Below are 16,074 nucleotides of genomic sequence, written 5' to 3'. Positions count from 1 at the left end.
GTATTGGGTTTCCCTATTCATACTCCGAACATGAGTTAATATACTCTTGTAGAGCAGATCACTTAGGGCTTTATACTGGCTCGACGATTGGGTTCTTGTTCCTTTCTCTTCTTTGTCTTTCCACTCCCTTTGTTTTCAACGGTCTTTGGAGCTTCTGAAGATTCTGCCGCAAGATGCAAGCGGTATCGTCGGTGCACCACCGCGTCAACCAGCACCACAGCTTCCTACAACTGGGAGAGAGCCGCAGGGCACCCCCACCCACTCCTGTGTTTGAGGAATTTCATGAATCTAATGCTGAAGGGCTTGGATGCCGAAGATTTCTTTTCCTTGATTTGATGGCACGGATGTTCGCATCTGGGTTGACAAGTGCGAAACCCTCTTTAGGATGTACCAAATCACTGCACTGAGTGAGGTTTCAAGGCTCCGAACAGAGCTGTTACTGTTACAAAGTACAAGGATCAGCTTTTCTACCCTTCCGGTGAAGAGAAAAGAGAGATACTAAGGTGTAATGATGAAAGGTTGATTGTTCGTATGTTCAGTGATGGCGAGCCTTCAACCAATAAGAAATACCTTAAAGAAGATGCGTAGGCATGAAATCATGGTGCAACGAATATCGTAGATAGAGTGATTTCGATCTCGTATAGCTAGCTTTCCTTTCAAAGTGAAACGATTTTCCTTTTACGTTGAGATATTTGAATTGGATTTTCTTTCACCACTACTATCGTAACGCACAGAAAACACTGACGTTTCCGCTCTCTTTCAACCACTGCCACTTTACCAGAGCACTGTGACGCAGTCGGTCAAGTATTGAGTTTCTGCTAGTATATCAAGGACTTATGAGAACTGAAAAGAAAAAAACTAAAAAAGGAATTCTCATAGTTCATTGAATTAAGGGAGGACCATTCGTGGGGGGTTTGTGGAAGAGTTGGGTTCGATTCCCTTTATACGCGATGTGGCGAAAAAGACCGATTCAACGAAATATGCCATGCCAGCATTAAGATTTAAAACGTGTCGTCTACTTCCAGGAAATTTTCGGAACATAGAACTTTCTCTAATCCAACGCCGTATTCTCCGAAGATTGAGGAGCAAGAGGAGATCCATTAAAAGAAATCTTTCTCGGAGAGAAAATCTAAACAGTAACATCAAATCACAAACTACACGAAAGTTGTCTCTTTATTATGGGGATTTACCCATAAGGGAGATGCACACAGGAAGAGAATGAACTTCATATATCCCTTTTTTACTCAATCAAGAGACAAAATCGGACGTGATTCCGGTTCGTCTCCATTTTAGTGACACTCTTCCTCAAGCAAGGCAGCCGATAAGTCATCGAAGGGTTTGTTTGAATAATGGACTGGTAACCATTACTCATTTGAAAGTTTCCCACAGTGATCTAATATCTTTTAAAGAAAATGACGCGAGAACCCGCGGTTTTGAAATAAGGAGATCTTTCTATATCGACATATCAGTTGGAAAAATCATAGGCAAATTCTTATCGGCCATATCAGTTGGAAAAAGAAGAGGCAAATTCCTACCGGCCATATCAGTTGGAAAAAGAAGAGGCAAATTCCTACCGGCCATATCAGTTGGAAAAAGAAGAGGCAAATTCCTAGTGGCGAGAATCTGGAGAAGAACAAAAACAGAATGGTTCCGCTTACTCACAACTCATAGGGGATGCCGCTTACTACTCAAATCCTTGTTTTTGCAAGAGTTGCGTTCTTATATGCAAGAAGAATACTTTGAAAGAACAAAGAAGTTTGGATCCGCAAAAGTATGCTTAGGCAGTTCCTTCGCTGAGCACAACAGAATGAAGAGGAATTTGTTTCATTTCAAATACTTCTTCTTGTTGAAAAGAGGGAAGGAGAAAAACGGAAATCTTCATACTCGAAAATAAGTCCTTTTGTTTACAAGTCTTCTTTATATAGTAATTCGACCTATTGCTCCGGATCCCCGTTTACTAGGAAGATAAGAATCAAAAAGATCAAACTACCTACTCATTAGTCGGAGGTGAATCATAGAACACTAAAAGGTGTGGTATCTTATGGACCTAACATAGGTCACATCCCTCACGACATAAGATTGAAAGATCCAAACCTTGCTCTTCGGAGCGGAAACAGACGTGGCCAAAACATATAAAAAAAGATCGGCCTAGTCGCTCATAGGGACATATCTATCCGGATAGAGGATAGTCTAGATCAATTTGGAGAAAAATCTCTCTCTATATAGGTAGGTATCTCTGTGGATAGAGATAAAGATAGGGATCCCTATAAATCGAAATATATGGAAAAAGTGCACTTTTTGACTACTACTACTATTTCTTAGACTTTTTCAAGGAAACATCGTTTTTTCGATTTTGACTGAATTAGTCGGAGCGTAGACGAGCAAGCAGAGCCCAGGAAAGAGGTTAGATCGTCATAGAGCAGTCGACTATAAGTATAAGACTGCTGGCCTGAGAGAAGGCAGTCTCTCTTGGGAAACATGGCCCAATTTCTCTTCTTTCTTTTCACACGGGCAACAATTGGGAATAAAACAGAACATGAACATGAGTTTAAAATGTAAAAAAAGGGAAGAGTGCATTCTCCACTTTCTTATCTCGAAAATGCGTAATATAGTGATGTCATGTGTCTGTTTCTCTGAAAAGGTGGGTTGGCCCTTAGGGCAAACAGTAGTGCCAGGTTCCATTGTGGAACGGTCGTTTGTCGGTGACCTTTGTCCGCTGTAGTACGAGTGACTAGCGCATTGCATCCAATCTCTCATGTCAATGAGTCAATTTGAATGGAAACTTGAATTGAGAGAAAAGGTGTGCTACGCTTCTTCATTCTCGTAACTCAATCAATATCAAGAACATAAAGAGTTTGTATGAAGATGGATTTCTCTTCAGTTCCAATAATTTTTTTTGAATGGCTTGTGTTGCGCTAGTGACACGAGGGTAAAACGCTCGAGTTGGCTTGCTGACTCGAGGAGGGAAAGGCTCCATTTGCTTTAGTGAATGGAGGAAGAAACAACCATAGTAACTATCTATGAAATTGATTGATGGATATGAGAGTGGTGCAAGACCGGGATAGAGGAACCATAGGAATGTAATGTCAGGTTCCTTGCTCACTTCTCAAGCCCAATATCATTCCTCCAACTCGGACTTTCATGCTATAATTAAGAACCCCCCTAAACAATGACAGCGTACCGAGTGGGCCCTACATCTATCGGGGAGCTCAAATCCTCACTAGAGTGAGGCACGTCTCGATCAATACATCTCGAATCTAAAGAGAGAATGTTATTGTTATGCTGTCCCCACTCTGGAGTACGATTGACCATATCATCCAGCGAGTGGTCTTAAGCGCTCAGTGCATCCATACTGAACTCGAATGTGCACGCTTCGGAAGAGAAAGTAATGCGAACTACTAACTGTTATGCTGGGTTGGCCCGATCAAGACTTCTATCCCTCAGAAATTGTCTCGCGTCTTATCCGTGTGCGCGGTTGAGGAAATTGGACTTCGTATTCTTCCTGGGTCTGCCTCGTGGGCCGACGTCGTCTTGTGTTGTAACCGGGGCACGAGTATTCGAAGTAGAAGCGCAAACAATTCCCCTTCCTTGAGAAAGCGCTTGACCCCAAGCCAGTGCATAAGGAAAACGAGTCTTCAGGTCGATGAGGTCCTCCCAAGTATTGTCCAGTGCCATCGACTCGGACCAGCGAATCAAGCCTTGTTCCAGGACTTGATCTCCCTTTATTACTAATACCAACGACTCACCAAAACTTGCATAGGGACAAAGGGATTGTCAGTCTTAGATGGTACCTGAGACAGTGGGCGGGGGAACAACACGTCGAAGCTTAGAGACGTGAAAAATACAGGGTGCACTTGAGAAGTTGAAGGTAGCTCCCGGTGTTAATATGGAACAGCACCAACACGTGCTAGAATCTTGTAAGGCCCAAAGTATCGGAAGGAAGGTCTGTGGTTAGCCCACTGTGCCACCGAGCTTTGAGATCATATGGCTTTAACTTTAAGAAAACCATACCGCCGACATGGAAGGAGCGATCAGAAACCTCTGTCAGCTTGCGTTTTCATCTGTTGGTTAGCTCTGTTGAGGTGCAATTTCAGGTTATCAGTCATGGCACGACGCTCCTGCAGCCAACTTTGAACGTCAGAAATAGGCGGCTCCTGTCTATCCATAACTTCAGTGACCCACAACCTTTGTTCATATCCATAAAGCATTTTAAGAATGGAAAAAATCCAACAAACGAAGGATAGGTAGTGCTCAATGCTCTGCCAAAGAAAGTCATTTAGACCATTTCTGCGGGCAAGAATGCGCAAAACAACGCAAGTAAATATCAAGCAAGGCATTGATTCACTCCTTCGGTTTGACCTTCTGTTTGAGGGTTCTTGCCTTGTCCGGGTCTTTTGTTTGAGACGAATGATTTGGGTTGTTCTCGGCCTGGAGGAGAAGACTCGCCTGCACTCAGGTACGCTGGATCGGCAGGAGATGGAGTACCTTCGGATCCAAGAAATCTTTCACTTCAATAAAGAAGAAGTTACCGCTTTTGAGCTCTCGCTCTATCCAATGTAGACCAAATGCACCAGGGCAAGCTTGGCTAAAAGGTCGGTCGGGGAGGGAGTTATAGGCCGACTTGTGGGGAAATCTCTCGTTAACCCACTCCATCCAAAACCTGTAGATTCGCATGAAGTTCCATTAGTAGTTTAGGTCGGGATGGGGAATAGGGCTGGATCCGCTAAAGTGAATGTTCACCGGTGTCTTTCCGACCATCCAAAGTCGTAAATAAAAGGCTCATGCTGCGTTTCCCTCAACATCCACCCAGAGGGGGGCTCGCTCTAGAAACCATTGCTGTCTGCATAAGACAATACATACGACAAAGTCAATGCATCTCTTTGTATCCCGGATAAGGACTCCGCTTAAGTTAAATAAGGGAGCTTTCTAGGCCCATTGACTCTACTTAATACTTCGCACCTTAGTCGTCTGGATCGTGCCCCGGGAGCGCCAAGGTGATCAATGATAGCAATGTTGAATATGATGTTGTGCCTATTGAAATAACATGACGGGGGGAAACAAAGGAGATACTGTCTGTGGTACGATTGGTCCGTAGCGGGAACATTATGAGCCGAGGTAGCTAGGGGAAATCAGTGTTGTAAGAGCAGGCATCCCGGTAAGGAGAACTGGAGACCAGACCAGATGTCATTAATGAAAAGAAGCAAGGTCTGCGGTAGAGGAAGGCTAAAGCTTCAAGAGCGCCCTATCACTAGACAAACATAAATGGAACTTATCCAAGACTCAACTCAAAAGAGCAACTCTGTGGATAAGTATACCCGACTTGAAAAGATGTCTCTGCATCGACTTCCTCCATATCTATCCCTTTTCGGAACCAAGGTGAACTAAAGAAGCAAGACGAAGCGAGCCCACATCTAGAGACATAGTAGTACAAGCAAGGGGATGGTTAAGCGGCGAAGCCAACAAGGTGATCCGCATTAAGCTCTGGCTGAAATGAGTGGACGAAGTTCGGCTACCGCCAGGTGATCCATAATCCAGTGCCGATGTCGGATCTGCCAGATATTCCCATTAATCGATCAACTAATTTCAAAAGTGAATTAAGAGGTGGATGAGCATTTTCAACATAGTTTGGGTTAGCTGAGGCTGGTGGATGAGATGACTCCCCTCTGACTAATTGAAAATAGGATTAACCATAACTTAATGCTCCCGCTTCGATCACCAAGTCAAGATTGAGATGCTTCAGGATAGATATCTTAGAATGGTTGACCTCTTGCTCTTGCGGAAGGAAGGTTATGTCCAAACTCATTTCGTATTTGATAACCCAGCCGTACAAGAAAGAGGGTACTAGTTAGGTTGGCCTTAGATACTTGCTTCTTTTCTGGTCAATCAGGATCGTAGCATAGACGCTTACTATCTCCTCCATCTAAGGAAGATAAGGTTGATGGTAGTAGCCTAAGCGCTAAGAAGCTTAAATCATGCTACTTCAACTATATGCTTAATAGGTCGATAAGCTTTGATTTGAAAAGGGGCTTAAGTCATCGGTTCAAATCCGAATAAGGGCTTTTCTTGTGGTATGGTTTCAATTAGCCTTCGAGTCTTCTATTCCGGCTAAGTCTCCTAATATCCATCCTTTGTTGTCAGCCTGAAAGTGGTCTAAATCTGCGCTTCCCACTCCGTAAGCATTTCTTATGGATTCCAATCGGTATATCTCATTCGATTCGGGAATCCCTTTGGCTGTGTGCTAGTTGACCTATGCCCGATTATTCAGTTTGCGATTTCTCTCTCTCTTTAATACGCAATTCTCTTCGATAAGAAGGGTTCTCTTGTGTTCCAGGGTTGATTAAGCGTCTGGTGGAACAGGAATACATTGTGTGATACCAAATTGCGTGACGAATTGATGAATATGGCTCAATATAGACTGGTCCAGGTATACCGGTCAGTCTTGAGCCACCAGGATAGCCTTCCACATATCATGTTCCTCCCTTGAGTAGTAACTCTTTTCTAACCTTAGAATCCTGAACCAATTTGCTCCAAAGACTCTGTCATTGAAAGGAGTCCATAGGTTGATAAAATAGGTTTTCATGAAAACCACACGTAGATAGAAAATGTAAGAATTACACGTGCCAGAAGCGAGGAATACCGCTCGGAAGCCCGATTGAACCTGTCCTCATTCACTGCTATCTCCATATATTGGATGCCAAGCTTGAAAGGGTAATGGTCCGAGAGGATGGGGCCGTAGTCTTCTATTACGCACGCTACGCAGACGATATGGTCTTCGGCTTACCGAGAGGGGATAAGTCCACGCGAGTCACCCAGGGTCTCAAAAAGGTCTTAGCTAGAGTCCTTAGGGAGCTCCTACAGGGCTTCACTTCTACTGAAATTTCCAGAAAACAACCGGGGAGGCTACAAATTATCGGCGTGCCCCTGTCTCTGAAAAGTGAAGGTCAGCTCCACGTGGGTATTCCATCCAAACGATGGGAGAAGAGGATGAAACTTGTTCGTATTGAAAACTGGAGACGAAGGGAAATAGGTTTGATTGGAACATGTTCTACAAGAACTCCTGTGTAGAACACGCCCGTATCTATTCTATGGGCTGGCTTCAGGCCAACCCTACTTCTGAAGTAGAAAGCATCATCTTCCGGTTTTTCCAACACTTGATCAGGAACCGGGCGCAGAAATTCCTTGAAGAGAAGGGGATGCTAACAACCAATGCCTAAATAAAGGCATATGTCGAAAAGTGCAACTATTAATAGATTCAGTAAAGGAAGGCCCGGAACGGGCTGAGCTACTGCCCGAAATAGAAGAGGACGACTAGAGTAGAGGAGCCTAATTCCAATCCAAACAATTGACGAGGGAGTCTAATTATTTTTCCATTCTTGATTGTTTCAATTGCACTTTCTTCATTTACGGGTTGCTTGGAAAGTGCGATAGTTACGGTGCTTGGAGTATACGGATTGAATTCTTCCTTCTTCTATAGGTCTTTCTGGGCGGCGAGGCGGAAATATGGTGTAGAGAGGGAGAAGGTACATAAAAAAACGATTTATAAGGTAGAAAAGAGGCATCCACCAGTCATTGAGAACAGCAAATCCCGGAATTAGCAGGTCGGTATGCGAAGAGAAGAGCCCAGCTTGTAGCTGTAGAATTGGAAATGCTCGCTAGATATATATCTATAAAGTACTCTATAAAAAGGAAGAGGTGACTATCGCTTTTCCCCTAAAGACAGTGTTTCTTCAAAAGAATTCCCTGCCTCATCAGGGTCTTGCTTCGATAAAGGTTTCACTTCTCTTGGCCCCAAGTACCACAAGCCAGGCTTTTTACCTCGAATATATTATGAATGACTTCCTTTGCCGGATTGGTGAATGGAAAAGATCATCAATCAACAAGGGCAGCCGTTAGGTACTCTTTTCCTGTAGTAAAGGTCATTAGCACAACCATTTTCTCACTCCCTGCTGCATCATTTCTATATATGTGACATGTAAGCTCATCTCGCCGATACTACTATAAGATTTTTACTGACCCTATCCGAACAAGGCACTCATTCCTGGTGCCATTGCTATCTATTTGACTTCCCAAGTCAATGTAAAAAGCCCCACAGGTGGGTGATCCGGATCCATTGCTGCACCGCCCTAACCAAAGAAGAATTCCCTGCCCCCATATTCGGCTATCAGAAAAGAGAAGGAACTACCCGCGGGTACTATTACGACAGGGAAAGACTGGCTCATTTTTAGAAAAGTGAATGCAGCTCCCCCGGCCACGGGTCTTTATTCTTAGGTCAATCCACCGAAACGTCCATCTTCCATCTGCCCGGGCAGAAAGATAAGTTCCATCTTGCCAATTTGGTCTGCAAGTAGAGAGTTGTATGAGGCTTCAGCCTTAGAAGCACGAGAAAAGAAAATCCAGGAGCCTTTAGAGAAGAATGCCCACTTCTCCCACTACTGAAATATGAACCCTTTCAAACTCGACCTTTACTTAAGTGAGTATAGTATCTTGCAAGTTCACCCTCATTAAGATAACAACATCCGCCATCCTCTAGGCAACCCACAGCTGGCACCATCCCCTATAGGGCAGGGCTTATTAACTCTGTTAATTGCTCCTCATTCATCCATTATAAGCTGAAAGCGGTATGTCTATGTATCCCTTTGCTTAGATCCTTTGATACTGCAGTTGGGGATGGAGAGGCTATAGGAATTCTTCAATACAGCTTTATTCGTTCCTGTGACCCCTTGTCCCATAGGTTTGGTTTAACTTGAGCGCATAGAAAAGAAAGAATCCACATTCCATCATTCCTTCAGCGAGCATCTTTATTCACAAGGACAAGTGTTTCCTTCAATCGGTGTGCGCCACTGGATCGGGCTCCTTAAATTCAGGCGCAATTAGAACCAGTTGCTGGAATAGGTGTTTTGGCCGGGTCACCAATGCAAGGAAGGAGGCAAAGAAGGTTGTGGTTACATGGACTCTAGGGAAGCGGATCCTGACAAAACAACTTGCTCAGAATATGCTTTACCGCCAACTGATAAGTAGTTTCTAGCTGCAAGCAAATAAGGCAGGCAATCTATAAAATAAAATATCATACAAAATTACTCCACTATTGCCATTTGTAAAGACTCGGTATCGGTCGCCTCTACTTTGTCAGCTTGTTCAGCTTCATACTCGGTGTAAGTCCTCTCATTTGATGGTATTGTGTACCTAACGCTAGTTTACTAGCGGCTAGTTTTTGTTTAGAGAAGGATCTATTGCGTTTCTTGATCCGCTGAAATAGGCCCGCGTGCGGGTGGCACGAGGAAGAAGTCAGAGCCTATCAGGCCCAAGCGAAGCTTTGCAGTGAGAGTAGTCAAACATCGGATAGATTCGAACCGCAATTGCTAAGGCTATGCCAGCTCAAATCCTATAACGAGCAATCATCAATGGCTTCCCTAAATGCCGCCATCCGCCATTCCGCACGCTCTGTGACACTGAAATGTTCACTTGCATGGAGGGTTTGTTTCTTTGAAGTTACCCATGCATAGCCATGGCAACTCAATCGACATGTTCTATATATGCAATCGCAGAGGCGAAGTATTATTGTCAGCCTGGACTCGACACCCAGGGCTGTGCCGATCCGCTTGTCCCTCTGGCTCGTATTATAAAAAGCTGTATTTCTATGTAGCACAAGTGACTTACCATCCTACCAAGGATCCATAGGATTTCCACACTCAATAAATCGAATCAATTTATTCTAGTGGTTGGTGAGGCGGGTAGCGCCGATCGGTATTCTATATCAGCGGACCCAACCCTCCCTTGCATCTAAGGCACATTTCATCTCTGGGCCCGCCCCCAACAGATACCGGTACCGGCCATGAAGGCTTCGCCCTTCTCAAGTGCAAGAATGAACAATATCTTACATAAAGAACAAGAGCACGAGTTGCGTCAAATGACCAAAAACAGTCTATCAAAAAGAGAAACTTGCCACTCAGCAGGCAGGGGCACTCACTATCCAAAATCGGTAGACAGCAAGCAAGAGATGGAGCTTCTGCTAGGCCTGGTTATCCCGAATCCTTTACGCCCCTTCGGTTTGAGGTTATGCTTTGGCCTACCTAAAACTTGTGCTTCTATAGTGTGATTCATTACGGTGCTCTCTCCCAATAACAGATAGCTCTAATAGGGCAATAGTGGAGGAAAGTCTTCATGAAAAAGATGGACTTGTTACTTTTGAATGATAAACTTATTCGGGCAGCTGGGAAAGAAGAAGGATGGCTTTAGTCAAATTAATGAAGCGATCCCGCGGATACAGAAGTTGTGTTTGAAGTATGAGCTGCTGCTGCTGCAGAAAACATCATTTTTGCATGCTTCTTAGCTCATAGTGTGTGTGGGTGATTTCCATGAAATAGATACCATTGACACATTGATTATACCAAGTATGCCCCTCGGCATGATCTTTCGTTTAGCCCACTGTAGAAGATGATCACACTTTGGAAGAGAGACAGTCGCTGTTCGACCTCAAGAATTCCTGGATAAAACGAGGGTTGAAAGCCTTCATCGACAAGAGGACATGGTTGCATGACCGTGGCTCAAAACTAACATTAATATTGGCTTACTCGTACTCTGGAGAAGGATATGTGCCCTTTTTGATAGCCGAGAGTTAAGTAGGCCATTGAAGCCTTAATTAAGCCTGTATTCTTCTATCTACGATATTCTATCCATGAAAGGGAGAAACTCAAGTCGAAGTGTGTACCAATAGTAGAAGCAAGAAGCGTAGATCTTTTTCTGCCACCGAGGACACATGCGCCAGGAAGAAAAGGATGATCGTATACGAAAACTGGAGCTAGATCGTACAGATCGTAAACTTCACCATGAAAGATGCCTTATGACCTAAACCTCACACAAGCTAATGAAAATGACTATCTATTTTGATAGGCGGGACTGAACTAGTATGAAAATTGACCCTTAGGTTTGTCTTGGTCAACAGGACCGCGTAACGATTATGCTTTGAAAACGGCTCTGGGTCCGTCAGAATTATGGGAAGTTGTACTCAGTAGGGCTCTTTTGGAGAAGTTGAGTAGCACCCTCGTTTTCTAGTTTGTGAGTAATCTGAAAAGGAAAGGCCGCCGGAGGGAAGGATAGAATGGTTTAGTGGGACTTAGAAGGTATGCCTTTTTCTTCTTATTTACTCGCTCGGACACAGGAATTCTTGAGGAAGAAAAGCAAATGTCATTTCTCAATTGTCACTGCCTGGCAGAAAAGCTTTTCTTTCTTCCTACTACATACGATATTCAAGTGCCCATTTTCCTTGTTCACATGAGGTGAACGTGCATGCAGAGGATACTTGGAATACCACCCTTAGCCCCGTCCGTCCGTTGGAATCAATGGCTTGAAACGAGTTCTTCTAGCTTAGCTCAACAGAAGCAAAGGACGAGCCGAAACTCTACCCACGAGGCTTGCTATCAACCATCATGCCGAGGATCTAAATCCGTCCTATTGGATGAGGAGAGCAAGAGGGATTGCACGACGAAGTAGATCTGCATGTGGAAAGAAAGGGGTCAAGCGGATACAAGATTCCAAATTACTCCTTTCCGGCCAAGAAGAGAGGATCTACAGGGTACAACGTAAAGTGTTTTGATCGCATTGGAAAAGACTATCCATACCGACCTAGAGTCGTCAGCCATCGCACAAGCAGGCAAGCCAAGTTCCGATACAATTAGAGAGAAGCCAGCCTTTGGTATAGAAGCCATCCATCAGTCTATCATTGTCAAGTGACTCATCGCCCGTGGGACTTAGAAATGATTGATTCGAAACCGACCTGGACTCTTTCTTTTTTGGCATGGAATTCTTAAAATGCATACTAAAAGTGAAATAGTTGATGTGATGGATGTGCCCGGTATCGATCAATGAAACATCGGCTCGATGCAGGATTTCAATAGAACGAAAAACCTCGTAAGTAGTAGTAATTGAATGTCCTGGGACTGCAACCGGAATTACCCGATCCGCTGAAATACGATACGAAGGAAGAAAGCTCAATACAGGTTCGAAGCTTCAAACAGAGCCAGCGAATCCACGCATGGACAGATCGAGGTAGAAACACCACTTTAGGAGATTAAACAAATGTTCAGTGCTCTAGTGAGGATTGAAGTTCTAAATAAAGAAATTGGCTTTTGATAGGCTGGAATCGGATCATTGTGCAATGTTATGTTTTTCAGTCCAAAACTGATTCGTTTCGTTGGTAGAACCCACGCCAACTCTTTTCTCTAAATAATAGAGAGATCTTTTGATAGAAGTTTGACTTCTATCAATGGAATGAAAGAACTATCCCTTCCTATTTGTTTGTCCTAATGAGACAAAAAAGAGCCTCCTTCTTTACCACTTTAGGGGATGGGGGTGAAGGGGGTTTACATACAACCGGGGCAAAGTGGTTTATGATTTAATCTCAGAGGCATTCTTATCATTTGGTAGATCCAAGTCCATGGCCTATTTCGGGTTCACTTGGAGCTTTGGCAACCACCGTAGGAGGTGTGATGTACATGCACTCATTTCAAGGGGGTGCAACACTTCTCAGTTTGGGCCTAATATTTCTCCTTTATACCATGTTCGTATGGTGGCGGGATGTTCTACGTGAATCCACGTTGGAAGGGCATCATACAAAAGCTGTACAATTAGGACCTCGATATGGTTCTATTCTCTTCATAGTCTCATAGGTTATGCTCCTTTTTGCTTTTTTGGGCTTCTTCTCATTCTTCTTTGGCACCTACGGTAGAGATCGGAGGTACTTATATTTCCTACCCGGCTACTCACTCGCTCATGAGCTACTCTCCTAAGGAAGGAAAGAGCCCACATGAAATCCTTGTTTTGTTATTCGCAGAAGATAGCATTGGGAGAAGAAAGCGGAATTGCTTTTCATGCATTGCATGGTTTTTAGCGACCTGGTAAGGAGTCAAGTCAAAGTTTACAAAGGTAAGCATTAATGCTTTAGGTGCGCTACGATAGTAGTTACTCACTGGGTCAACAAGTCAAGGTATAGTTGTTTACAAGGTTGCAGGGTTGGATCGACTGACTTGAGAAAGAGAATGCGGCTGATCGCCATGAGCGGATACGGATCTGGTTTGGATAGCCCAGCCATCTCGGTTGCCAACTACGGATTATCGGGTTAATTCGATTCGTGGGTGGAGATGGCAGGCAAGCTGGTTACAAAAATGGAGATACCTATATGACCACGAAAACTACGATAATACTTTTCTCCGGGGGTACGCCAAGTAAGAAATACGACCTACGAACAATACGATTTAGTGGCAAAGGCAAAGCACATTCTATAGTTGTAGATACGGTACGACAATCTATGGCTTCCCTCCTCTAAAGCAGCTTCCTTTCTTTCCGGTTCGTAGTGGTTACGAGCAGAAGTGCAATTCAATTCGAATCAATTGCTTTGATATGAGATATGACGATAACGAGTGCTAGAGAACATCGCTAGAGCTCCCTTTTTCCTAGGTCCAATACGAGCTCCTTTACGGCGTATAAGGCAATGAAATCTATCGTATCATGACGCTCGGAACCCACATCAGGCTCAATAGGAAGACAGGCTGTCTCGGAAGTGCTTCCCTTATGCTAGGAGGGAGTAGAACCAGTATCTTTTATACCCCGTATTCGTACTGAAATGATCCACCCGGCCAAAGCTTTGGCAATTCCACCATTAGGAAAGCTCATGATATGTAGTATATCAAGTAGTTCCTCTACAGGATTAGGCTCCGAGGTTTCGGCTTTTTCTTGCTACGAAAAGGGATTCGTATATACATTCAATGGTAGTATCGGATTTAACGGCTTCCTTCCTACTAGCTAGATTAATACCAGCAACCATACCTTCCTATCCGAATAAAGGCTCCTCTAACAAAATCAAAGGGAATATCCTAGGTTTCGAATCAATGGCTTCGGCACCTCGGAATGAAACAAATTCAATAGATTCAATAGAGGTATCCCCACCTCCCCTTAGCTATCAATATCAAAATCCCTACTTGTCTTCGGGTTCAACAATGCACACAAACGAGATGAAATCTACGCCCAGCGGGGCAGCTGTCCTTGTCCTCGGTTCAGTAACGGCAGTAGTGGAAATACCTGTTTCGGTTGCCTCGGTTCCGGGAATCATATCGGTTCCTTCCTCTGCTAAGGCTTTGGTTCATCGTATTGACTACGAAAGGCACGGTGTAGGTTCCCACGATCTTTCCTACGATTTCTACGAATAGATGACTACGACTAACGCAAGAGGGATTCCTGCGACTAATGCTAGAGCAAAGGGAAAGGACAATGAAGCAGCAATAAACAGATTGATGAGGTATTAGTATAGCAAGTATTAATTCAACAATTAGTTAGTTTGGGAAGACTGCTTTGCCTGGATGGGATGTGCGAGACTGGAGTAGGGTTATGGGACGGGTCTCCGAGTTGAACCTGTGTTTTGTGATGAAATACCTTTCTTGTATTTTAGAAAGTATTTACCGGATTCGCTAGTAAACAAGAGAGTGTCCAAATCGTGGGATCAATCCAACAATCTTCTCCTTTCATCACGGGAAAGCCAGTAGAGTATGCCTTGGTTTAAGAGAGGAGGCATCTGGATAGCTAGGGATAGGGGATTCCGGTCACTTTGTAAAGAAGGGTGGATAGCCGACATAGGGATGTAAGGGAGTTGTCGGATGCCAGAGAAAGCATTGAATAAGTGAAGAAGCACGAGGCAGACCTTTCTTGACAGTTAGCAATGGTAGTTCGGATAGCAAAGCACCAGCAAGCGGATAAGGCTAGGCATGTCAGTAATAGGCAGGAAAATAAAGGAATAACAAGAAAGCCATGATGCATGCGACTTGGTTGAAGAAAGATTTTGAAGATCTTAACTTCAATTCTTTTCTCTATGTTTTGAATTCGATGAGCTGAGGACAATGAAGCAATGGAAAGAACGATGACCTAGGAGGTAGTAGTAGTACGAAGCCGAAAGGTGGTTTGATTCTGAAGTTGAGTGAGGAGGCGGACCACGTGACAGTAGGCAAAACGTATATTTTGACTGCTCATGAGGCGATGAGACGGGCAGAGGACAAAAGCAGGGTGCCCCGCATTCTCAGCTGCTAATTCTCAGGATGATTCTACTTGGTTGGTAGAAAATCTACTTATCCAGGAACAGGCGACGGAACATACGAAGGACACACGTGCTACGAAGAAATATGAGATTCTCAAAACAGGGAAGGCTACGGATACACATGGGGCTAGGCTAACAAGTATCTTCGTTTGACCCTGGATTCATTGTTTCATGCAGGAGTCAATCTCTACTGGTCGGCCTGAGACGGAGCATCGGAAGCAAATCGAAGTAATCTGGTTGGGATTGAACACTACGACTTGGAGTTGGGTTAGGGTTGCTCGAGTCACCTTACTCCAGGTGGGATGCCGCTCTTATCTTAAGGGTAGGAAAGCTTTTCTCTTATGGGAATGAAGGCAAGATAAATTCAAGTATAAGCAAGGTCGAAGCTCTTGTGAGTGAGAAATAGGTAGCTGGTAGGAAGCCTGGGAGTTTATTTCGTTGTGTAGTCCGTGTCGAGTTGTCCAATCCTTTATCAATAGGTACAACGGCAATCAGCGTCCTTCAATTCATGCTAGTCGTTGAGAACTTAGCATGTCGTCGTATTCTGGTGAACTCCGAACCGTTGTTCCGTGTCAAGTAGCAAAGCTAAGGGTAGGACGAATTATCAAAAATGGAGCATTGCCCTGCTTTCGTGTCGAGAAGTAGAGTAGAAGATCACTTTCCCGAGGTCACAGACATCACTCAAAAAAACTCATTCCTTTTGAATTAATTTCGAATAGTTCTTATCTTTGAACCACTAACATCCAAGTATCAACGATGCGCGAGACCTTACAAACAATCTGGTAAGCTTGAGTGGACCGACTGAGATCTAAAATACTATGGTTAGGAACAACTTGACTTATCTCAACAAGTGCAATTTCTTTCAGGCTTATTCACTGAAATATTAGAAACCCTTTTTTATTTCTTAATGACTTCGCTCTTCACTTCATATCCAACTATTGATAGCCGGCCTAGTTTCAAAGGATACCCAGGGGATTAGCCCTGAAATTAGCCAA

At 43.9% G+C, this 16,074-nt stretch overlaps 1 pseudogene; it reads left to right on the top strand.

Annotated features, from left to right (window-relative positions):
- The first annotated feature begins 970 nt into the window (after positions 1-970).
- Positions 971-2,382, top strand: LOC123446651 (annotated as a pseudogene).
- The last annotated feature ends 13,692 nt before the right edge of the window (positions 2,383-16,074 follow it).

The sequence above is a fragment of the Hordeum vulgare genome, chromosome 4H (assembly GCF_904849725.1).
Source record: "Hordeum vulgare subsp. vulgare chromosome 4H, MorexV3_pseudomolecules_assembly, whole genome shotgun sequence".
Lineage (NCBI taxonomy): Eukaryota > Viridiplantae > Streptophyta > Magnoliopsida > Poales > Poaceae > Hordeum > Hordeum vulgare.
This window is presented reverse-complemented; position numbering and strand designations above follow the sequence as displayed.